Here is a 10,547-nt window from a genome sequence, read left to right on the forward strand (position 1 = left end):
GAATTCTCACCTGAGAAATACCGAATGGCAGAGAAACACCTGAATAAAATGTTCAACATCCTTAATCATCAGGGAAATGCAAATCAAAACAACACTGAGATTCCACTTCACTCCAGTTAGAATGGCTAAGATCAAAAACTCAGGTGACAACAGATGTTGGCGAGGATGTGGAGAAAGGGGAACACTCCTCCATTGTTGGTGGGATTGCAAGCTTGTACAACCACTCTGGAAATCAGTCTGGCGGTTCCTCAGAAAATTGGACATAGTACTACCGGAGTACCCAGATGCCCCTCAACAGAGGAATGGATACAGAAAATGTGGTACATTTACACAATGGAATACTACTCAGCTATTAAAAAATGAATTTATGAAATTCCTAGGCAAATGGATGGACCTGGAGGGTATCATCCTGAGTGAAGTAACCCAATCACAAAGGAACTCGCACAATATGTACTCACTGATAAGTGGATAATAGCCCAGAAACTTAGGATACCCAAGATATAAGATACAACTTGCCAAACGCATGAAATTCAAGAAGAACGAAGACCAAAGTGTGGACACTTTACCCTTTCTTAGAAATGGGAACAAAACACCCATAGAAGGAGTTACAGAGACAAAATTTGGAGCTGTGACGAAAGGATGGACCATCTAGTGACTGCCATATGCAGGGATCCATCCCATAATCAGCTTCCAAATGCTGACACCATTGCATACACTAGCAAGATTTCGCTGAAAGGACCCAGTTATAGCTCTCTCTTGTGAGACTATGCCGGGGCCTAGCAAACACAGAAGTGGATGATCACAGTCAGCTATTGGATGGGTCACACGGCCCCTAATGGAGGAGCTAGAGAAATTACCCAAGGAGCTATAGGGAACTGCAACCCTATAGGTGGAACAACAATATGAACTAACCAGTACCCGGGAGCTCTTGTCTTTAGCTGTATCAAAAGATGGCCTAGTCGGCCATCACTGCAAAGAGAGGCCCATTGGACTTGCAAACTTTATATACCCCAGTACAGGGGAACGCCAGGGCCAAAAAGGGGGAGTGGGTGGGTAGGGGATTGGGGGGGTGGGTATGGGGGACCTTTGGGATAGCATTGAAAATGTAAATGAGGAAAATACCTAATAAAAAAATTAAAAAAAAAAGAAAGACTGGGCCTAAGCCTTGTATTCTTAAATGAGTTGCACAGTACAATGCCTGCTTCAGAATAATCATATTATTCTCAAATTTTGTATCAATATAAAAAAAAAAGAATCCCCAAATCTCTAAGTCAGGGAAAGATCCCCTTCTTGGATTCCAGTGTCATCAGATATCCTGGTATTAATTCTATCAAAATAGGGTCTCGATGATCTGTCTGTCCGATTCCCCCAGTCACTGCCCAGGCTGAGGGGAACTGTGACAGCCATGTGGAAATTCCTTCTCCAGTGCGCTTCATCTTTTTGTGTGTAGTCTATATTCATCTTCTAGAGGTGAAGTGAGGCCTGTATTGGTTCCCATCTTGACTTGTGGTGGGATTTTCCTTGGGATCGATTGTGATTTGAGTCCTGGTTATGTTAGCAGTTCTCCTCCTAATTGGAGGTAGAGGCTTTCAGGCATGGCTAGGAAGATGTGGGATGCCCATCCTGTCCCGAGGTCCACTATTCTCTGGTTAGTCCATGTATATTGATTGATGCCTGTGGCCCCCTATAACCATGACTTGTTTGATGGTTTTCCATGCGTCTCTGTAAGGACCAAATGTTAGGCTATTGTGTCTACTAGAAACTTGATGGGTTTTCTCTCCACTCCAACAGTTACTCTAGGTTTGGGAAGTGGCCAGTGCTGGTAGATGGAAGGAGACGAAAGAAAATCCACATCCTGCGAAAAAGGTGGAGGTGGCAGTTGGTTTAGGTTTCTCTATCTTGTCTTCTTAACCACTAGGATGTGTGTTAGTCAGGTGTGTATGTTGTATTTGAGATCTTTCCAAGTAGGGGACATGGTCTGTGTGTCTGATCAGACATTAGATGACATCCTTGACTTTCTGTAACATGTCTCTTCAGGTGGCCATCCAGCATCCAACCTGGCAACTTCCACCTGCCAATAATGATTAGTCTGTCCATCCTACCATCTGGTCTCAGTTCTAAAGTTTTTAAACTTATCCAGGAAAAGCACTGGGGGGAGGGGAGGAGGGGAGAAGGAGACATCTGGGTCTGTTCCATCCTTCTAACCTTCAACATAAGAAAATAATTCAGACATGATTTAAACAAACAGGCAAAGAACACAGAAATATGAATGCCGATTGGTATACAATAACAAAAGAGAAAGTGAGATGATGACAAAGTGGGCATGACCTGAAATGTCTCTAAAGAAATTAGAGGACCCAACCCCTTATCAAGAGATCTGGTAGGTCTCTTGGTACTGATGACTCTTGGTGTCTAGTGGATCTGCTGCAGTCTTCTGTTGTCAGTGCTAAATCACAGGTTTACAGATTTACTAGAGTTAAAGCAGGCTCAGACAAACATTATCCAGAGAATACTTAACAATCAGTCTTTGACTTTAAAGGTTTGGGGTCCTGATGAAGTGGTAAGAGCCCCAAAATATTATGCCCAGATTGCCCATAGACCCCCATAGTCAAGCAGGAATTCCACTCATATGCCAAAGCAAAGAGTCTTTGTTCAAGCTCCAGCTTGTGCCTTCGAATCTCTCCAATGCAGTGGTTGGGTGTGGAAGGTCCCGAGCTGGTGAAGCTTTGCCTTTTTATCACAGTTACAGCAGGGCAGGTAAATCACAATTTAGCAGTTACTTGATTGGGTAGCATTTGAAAATTGTAGCTTGGAGCATTTCTATGGACTAGTAGTGATTTTAGCTTATTATGAATAATTGTGATTAACTTGAGTAATTTTTTTCAAAACAACTGGAATATTAGGTAATTTCCTCTTTGGAGCTGATTGGTGGTTATTAAGGGTGGAGTGGCTGTTTTTAGGAAAGTTATGGCTGTTGATAGTGGTGTCTTGGTTTCTGGAATAAGCTGTGTTTTTTACAGTAACTGAGCTCAGCCTGTGGATAAGTGTAACATAAGATGGAGACTAAATACAAAATGCAGGTTGTAATGTTAGACTGGGCCCTTCAGATCTCTGTTTTTTCCTTTTTCCATCATCATTCTCATCACTGAGTTCTATCTTGTTGGTGGAACCTGGCGTCATATTTAGGGACAAATTCCTTTTCCAATGCAGTGGCGAGTTTCCCCCATTCACTGTGCTCTGCCTCCATCTTCTTCCAAGATCAAGTAACCTGATGCTGCCTCTGTTGCTTTAGTTGGACCATCTTCATGGTCCACTGCTCTTTCTTTAGTTACATGCAGCCCATACATTGGCCCAGCTCCTAAATCCAATTTGTACTAGAGAAAATTTGTGCTTTTTTTTTTTATCATATGCACTTTAATTGGAGGCCCTTGTTGGCTTTTTGTTCACAACCAAAGTGAGGATTTTGGGACTGCATAATATTCGCTTTTGTGTCCATCAAACTTTTTGTTTGTTTGTTTGTTTGTTTGTTTTTGCTTTTTTTTTCAAGACAGGGTTTCTCTGTATAGCCCTGGCTGTCCTGGAACTCACTTTGTAGACCAGGCTGGCCTCAAACTCAGAAATCCACCTGCCTCTGCCTCCCGAGTGCTGGGATTAAAGGCATGTGCCACCACCACCTGGCCCATCAAACTTTTTAATGCTGTGAGAAAGAACCTCAGGCAATCAAAAGGAATGAACTTCAGAAGTTTAGTTTTCAGAGTTGGAAGAAATTGTGAAGAATTTAAAATGGTAGAGTAGGCAGTTGGGAGAAGCAGAGTGAAAGTGGTTGAGCCTCTTCTCTCTCTGTCTTTCTCCCCTGTCCCTTCACCTCTCCCGCCCTCCATGCCTCTCCTCTCTTTCCACCCTTTCATAAGGCTATTCTTCGTTTCATAGGTAGAAACTCTCTCTGAGTCACTTGCTCCCTGCCCCTAACCTCACTGCATGTTTCCTTCACAGAGACTGCTTCTCTTTGTAACATTTACAAGGTTAACAGGTCAGAGTCTGGACAACATAGTCATGAAGTTCAAGGCCTACTCAACAGACAGCCTCTTTTTGTCTACAAGGATAACAAGTGTCATGCCAGCATGAATGCTACAAAGATCTGTGAAAAAGAGGTTGACACTCTGAAAGATGGAATTGACAATTTCAAAGTTAGGCTGTTTCACATATTGCAGGAGACTAACACAATCAGAAGTAAGTTTCAAATGGCCCAATAGGGCTAGTGTGTAGCTTATTAGTGGGGTGTTTGGCAGCATACATGAGGTTTTAGATTAAATCCCCCTGTTACAAAATAAGTAAAAGAGCATATCAGACACCCCCCCCCATAGGAAAGAACAAGTTGACAGATTAGGGACATTCACTGTTTTTATGGAAGAAAAAAAAAATGAATCACTGTTAGTCCTATCTAAGATATCCAGCAGCAAGGGCAAAATATAGAGGGTAAAGCAAGGTCAGTGGATGAGAAGGGATGGTCAGTAGGCAGACAGGAATAACCAAGGCCAGAAGATAATCTCTTTCCAATGGGCATAGAACCCTTCACTCTGCAGGCTGAGATGTGTTGCCATTATGAAGGAGATAAAAGTTTCAGGGGATCTTGTGTTGTTAGCCTCAATGGAAAGAACATGTTCATGTTGACACAAGCACTGGCAACTGGACTCAATTGGATCCTAGATTGAAGAAGAGTATAGAAATAGGGAAGGAAGACAGGACTCGATCTTCCTTCTTAGAGAAGACTACAGAGGGTGACTGCAAGACCTGGCTTGATGAGCTCATGTTGCACTGGAAAGAACATCTGGAGCCTGCAGGTAACTGGGAAGATGGGGTAAAAAGCTTTTTGCAGGTCTGGTAGTGGTGAGAGTGGATCTGAAAGGAGTGAGGAGGAAAATGTGTGCCATTCAAATCAAAATACATGTATGCAAGCATGAACAAATGTACTGTGTTTAGAAATGTCTTGCTTAAATATAGAGACCCACAGCAGATATTTTATGCAGAACATTCAACCCTAAATGGGATGTCTTCAACACATCTCTCTCCCAGAGGTCAGGGAATGGTGCGGAAGAGGAGGCACACAACATGTAAGAACCAGAGGGGATTGAGGACACCAAGGATTTCTCCTCTTAAGTCAACACGATCCACACACATATGAACTCACAGGTACTGGAGTAGCATTCACAGGGACTGAATGGGTCTGAACCCTGTCCTCTATCCTTATATTATAGCTTCCAATTTCATGTTTTTATGAGATCCCTGAACAAGGGAACAAGTTTGTCTCCGACTCTTGTTTATGCCCACTTTAGGCAGTTTTCCTTCTGTTGGTCTATATTGTTTGATTTTTAATGTGATAGTTCTTGTTTTTAATTCATTCATTTTGTTTGTTTGTTTTGTTTTTTGAGACAGGGTTTCTCTGTGTAGCCCTGGCTGTCCTGGAACTCACTTTTTAGACCAGGCTGCCTTGAACTCAGAAATCTGCCTCTGCCTCTGCCTCTGCCTCTGCCTCTGCCTCTGCCTCTGCCTCTGCCTCTGCCTCTGCCTCTGCCTCTGCCTCTGCCTCTGCCTCTGCCTCTGCCTCTGCCTCTGCCTCTGCCTCTGCCTCTGCCTCTGCCTCTGCCTCTGCCTCTGCAGTGCTGGGATTAAAGGGATCTGCAACCCTATAGGTGGAACAACAATATGAACGAACCAGTACCCTGGAGCTCTTGTCTCTACCTGCATATGTATCAAAAGATGGCCTAGTTGGCCATCACTGGAAAGAGAGGCCCATTGGAAACGCAAACTTTATATGCCCCAGTACAGGGGAACGCCAGGCCCAAAAGGGGGAGTGGATAGGTAGGGGAGTGGGGGGATGGGTATGGGGGACTTTTGGGATAGCATTGAAAATGTAAATGAGAAAAATACCTAATTAAAAAGATACATAAAATAAAAAAAATACTTCTCCATTAAATTGAACAAAACAAACAAAACAGCCCCATTACCCAAGTACCTTGAGTTTGAATAGGCAGGGACAGCTGAACAATCTTTATGGAAATAGTCTTTGTGGCACAGAGCCTGCAATTAAAGAGACAAAGACAGTTCAGTGAATAGCACATTAGAAATAATGATTAAAATTTCAAGTATTATTCTCCGTAACCCACACTGAATGTCAGAGAAGCCATCATCAGAAAGCACGATAAAGAAGACGAGACATTCCCCAGACAACCCTGAAGCTAGAGTCTGAGTCTCAGACCCAAGAGCCCATCATCCTAAGGATATGGACTTGGAGGTACCTTTTAAAATGTTGGGGAAACATATACAACCACCAAACCCAGACACTATTGCATATGCCAGAAAGATTTTGCTGAGAGGACCCTGATATAGCTATCTCTTGTGAGGCTATGCCAGTTCCTGGCAAATGCAGACTTATATGCTCACAGTCATCTATTGGATGGAACACAGGACCCCTAATGAAGGAGCTAGAGAAAGTACCCAAGGAGCTAAAGGGGTCTGCAACCCTATAGGAGGAACAACGATATGAACTAACCAGTACCCACCAGAGCTGTGTCTCTAGTTGCATATGTAGCAGAGGATGATCTAGTCAGCTATCAAAGGGAGGAGAGGCCCTTGGTCTTGTGAAGATCATATGCCCCAGTACAGGGGAATGCCAGGGCCAGGAAGCAGGAGTGGCTGGGTTGGGAAGCAGGACGAGGGGGGTATAGGGGACTTTGGGGATAGCATTTGAAATGTAAATGAAGAAATTATCTATTAAAAAAATGAAAACAAAAATAGAAAAAAGTTAACTTTCACAGATATTCTTATGGAAAAATAAAATATACATTAAATGCAATTTTACATTAAATAAAAATATATTAAGAAGTATATATTACATACATATGTATATACACACACACATATATTTATATATACACACATATACACATATATATGTATAATTATCCTCCTCAGGGTTATTATAGCTGTGATGACACAGCATGACTAAAGCAACTTGGGAAGGAAAGCATTTAATTTTGCTTATACTTCCACATCACTCTTTGTCATCAAATGAAGTCAGAACAGGAACTCAAACAGGGAAAGAATCTGGAGGCAAGAGCTGATACAGAGACCATGGAGGGGTCCTGCTTAGTGTCTTGATATCCGAGGTTTGCTCAGCCTGATTTCTACAGAACCCAGGACCACTAGCCTGGTGATGGATTCTCCATAGTGGGCTGGTAGTGCAGAGGAGGCCTGTAATTGGACAGGGAAAAGGGAGGCAGAGATAAGAGTTGAGAGGGAGAGAGAGTGTGTGTGTTTCTGGGAGGAAAGAGAGAAGAGAATGGAGGCCAACATGATGATTTAATGAGGTTAGAGTAATTGACATAAAGCTTTTATTATTATCAATTGGGTCTGAAATTATTGTATTGGCATCTTGTAAATTGTGATTTCACTATAAATAAATCTGATTGGTTAACTACAAGCTTTAAGAGTCTTGATTTTACTGGGATACTGGGTATTGTGATATGCAGTCTCCAGGTTGGCAGTTATATTTAGTTACTAGAATGTGGAATCACCAACTATGTGAGTTTATGGCTGAGGAAGAACGAGCAGCTCCAGGGACAAGCAACAGAGAGCTGGGTACACAGCAATTGGGCATAGTGGGGCTAGCTCGGAAGAGTAGCTTGGCAAGAATACACCAGTGCCAGCACTAACATGGGAACCCGCTGGCTCGCTTTTTTAATATTTCCCACAACGGGCAGGACCCCATCCTCAGTCAATCACTAATTAGCAAAATGTCTTGCAGAATTGCCTACAGTCTGATCTTACTGTGGCATTTTCTCATCAAGCTTCCCTCCTCTCAGATGACGTTAGTTTGTGTCAAGTTAATATAAAATGATCCACTACATATATTTAAAAGAAAATTTTAAAAAACTGATCTCAGAATTCTCTTCTTACTTGAAAATATTCCTCATTTTATCAGCAATCCACCTCTAACCCACTAACTGTTGTGTCTTCTCAGTCTCAGTGGTCTTTCCTCTTGTACTTTCTGTTATAAGAGTCTTGACACAATTTAGGATTTTCTCTTCCAGCCTTAAATGCCTGGATGTCCATGTCAACCACTGCTGCCCTCTACAGACAGGATCGAGCTGGAGCATGATATGTCAAGTTAAATTCTTATTAGCTAAAACATGGAATCACCACATTTAAATTGTTTGGCGATATTCACAAACTTGCTCCCAAGGCCTGAAGTAACCATGATGGGTAAAAGCATGGGGCTGATGGCACAGCTGTGAGGGATTTGGAAAGTCAGCAAAGAGGACCTCCTAAGAGAAAAGACACCTCTTGGGAAATGCCTCCAGAAGGAGTTCTAGGACATGTGTGATTCAGATTTGTGTCTCTGACATGATCACCAACACAGAGAGCTGGGGCTAGTGAAAGTCATTGTGTCTTAAAGCAAGCTGCATGGAACCTGTGGATATATACACACAAGGTTAACCTCTGTCCTGTAAACACACACACACACACACACACACACACACACACACACACCTTTACAAATATACAGTGCAGCTGCAAAACAAACTAAAAAAAACAAAAAAAAAAAAAAACAAAAAAAAACAAAAAACAGTGACCCCCCCAGGGACCTGGGGAAATGCCAGGGACCTGGACATTTCCTATTGTAGAAGCCTGTTCTACATCAGAAAGAAAAAGATTCAGTTATTTTTATTTCATTGCATGAGTGGTTTTTTTTTCCTTTGTACTCATTCATTTAATAAACATGGTGTCAGAAGCAGGTGGTCACCCAAAGCAAACATCCTCAATAGTGAGGTCTAGGGCTTCAACTTTGATGACTGAACCAAACCCCAAGAGTTCAATTCAGTTGTTATATACAAAGTTCAGAGGGAATACAATACCAAACTTCATGTACACCTGGGTTCCAGTTAAGCACCATATCAGACTTTATGGTCAAATGGAGAGAGCACAGGTCTTGGGAGCAGGGTTCCATTGCAAGCACAACAGGCTAACCTCCATCTCTACAGCTGTCCCACATCTTGGATGGCCTCTCCATATTAAATGAATCTCCCCTAGTTTTGCCAGTGGGTAAGTGGATGAGTGTGTTACCATAGGTCTTAAGCTGTTTGGGGGTGATTGAGCCTCTGAGGTGGTCCCTAACCATAAACCTCCAGAAGGGCCTTAAGAACAACACAGAAACTAGGGCACAGCCCAGGGGAGGGACCAGCCTATGTTCAAAATCACTAAATGTGATTGAGTTACACTGCTTAGAGTACACAGTGCTGGATTTCAACACTTGTGTTGAGGGAGATAAAAAATACACTTTTACCAGGAAGCCTTTTCATTTGATTAGTGAGTTAAATGACATAATTACACTCAACAACCACCTGAACGCTAAGTCTGTACACGCATACTAAGTCTGCACACACATACTAAGTCTGCACACACATACTGTCTGCACACGCATACTAAGTCTGCACACACATACTAAGTCTGCACACACATACTAAGTCTGCACTCACATACTGTCTGCACACACATACTAAGTCTGCACACACATACTGTCTGCGCACGCATAGTAAGTCTGCACACACATACTAAGTCTGCACACACATACTAAGTCTGCACACACATACTGTCTGCACACGCATACTAAGTCTGCACACACATACTAAGTCTGCACACACATACTAAGTCTGCACACACATACTAAGTCTGCACACATATACTGTCTGCACACGCATACTAAGTCTGCACACACATACTAAGTCTGCACACACATACTAAGTCTGCACACACATACCGTCTAAACAACAATACTAACACAGAACACACATACTAAGTCTGCACACACAGACCCTCTGCACACACATACTAAGTCTGCACACACATACTAAGTCTGCACACACATACTAAGTCTGCACACGCATACTAAGTCTGCACACACATACTAAGTCTGCACACACATACTGTCTGCACACACATACTAAGTCTGCACACACATACTAAGTCTGCACACACATACTGTCTGCGCACGCATACTAAGTCTGCACACACATACTAAGTCTGCACACACATACTGTCTGCACACGCATACTAAGTCTGCACACACATACTAAGTCTGCACACACATACTAAGTCTGCACACACATACTGTCTGCACACACATACAAGTCTGCACACACATACTAAGTCTGCACACACATACTGTCTGCGCACGCATACTAAGTCTGCACACACATACTGTCTGCACACGCATACTAAGTCTGCACACACATTCTAAGTCTGCACACACATACTGTCTGCACACACATACTAAGTCTGCACACACATACTAAGTCTGCACACACATACTGTCTGCGCACGCATACTAAGTCTGCACACACATACTAAGTCTGCACACACATACTAAGTCTGCACAGACATACTGTCTGCACACACATACTAAGTCTGCACACAAATGCTGTCTGCGCACGCATAGTAAGTCTGCACACACATACTAAGTGAATCCCCACATGAGTAGTGGAACCCTT

The 10,547-nt window shown here is 42.7% G+C and overlaps 1 pseudogene; it reads left to right on the forward strand.

Annotated features, from left to right (window-relative positions):
- On the forward strand, positions 3,992–4,842 carry Gm30674 (predicted gene, 30674; annotated as a pseudogene).

The sequence above is a fragment of the Mus musculus genome, chromosome 10, assembly GCF_000001635.26.
Source record: "Mus musculus strain C57BL/6J chromosome 10, GRCm38.p6 C57BL/6J".
In the NCBI taxonomy this organism is placed as follows: domain Eukaryota; kingdom Metazoa; phylum Chordata; class Mammalia; order Rodentia; family Muridae; genus Mus; species Mus musculus.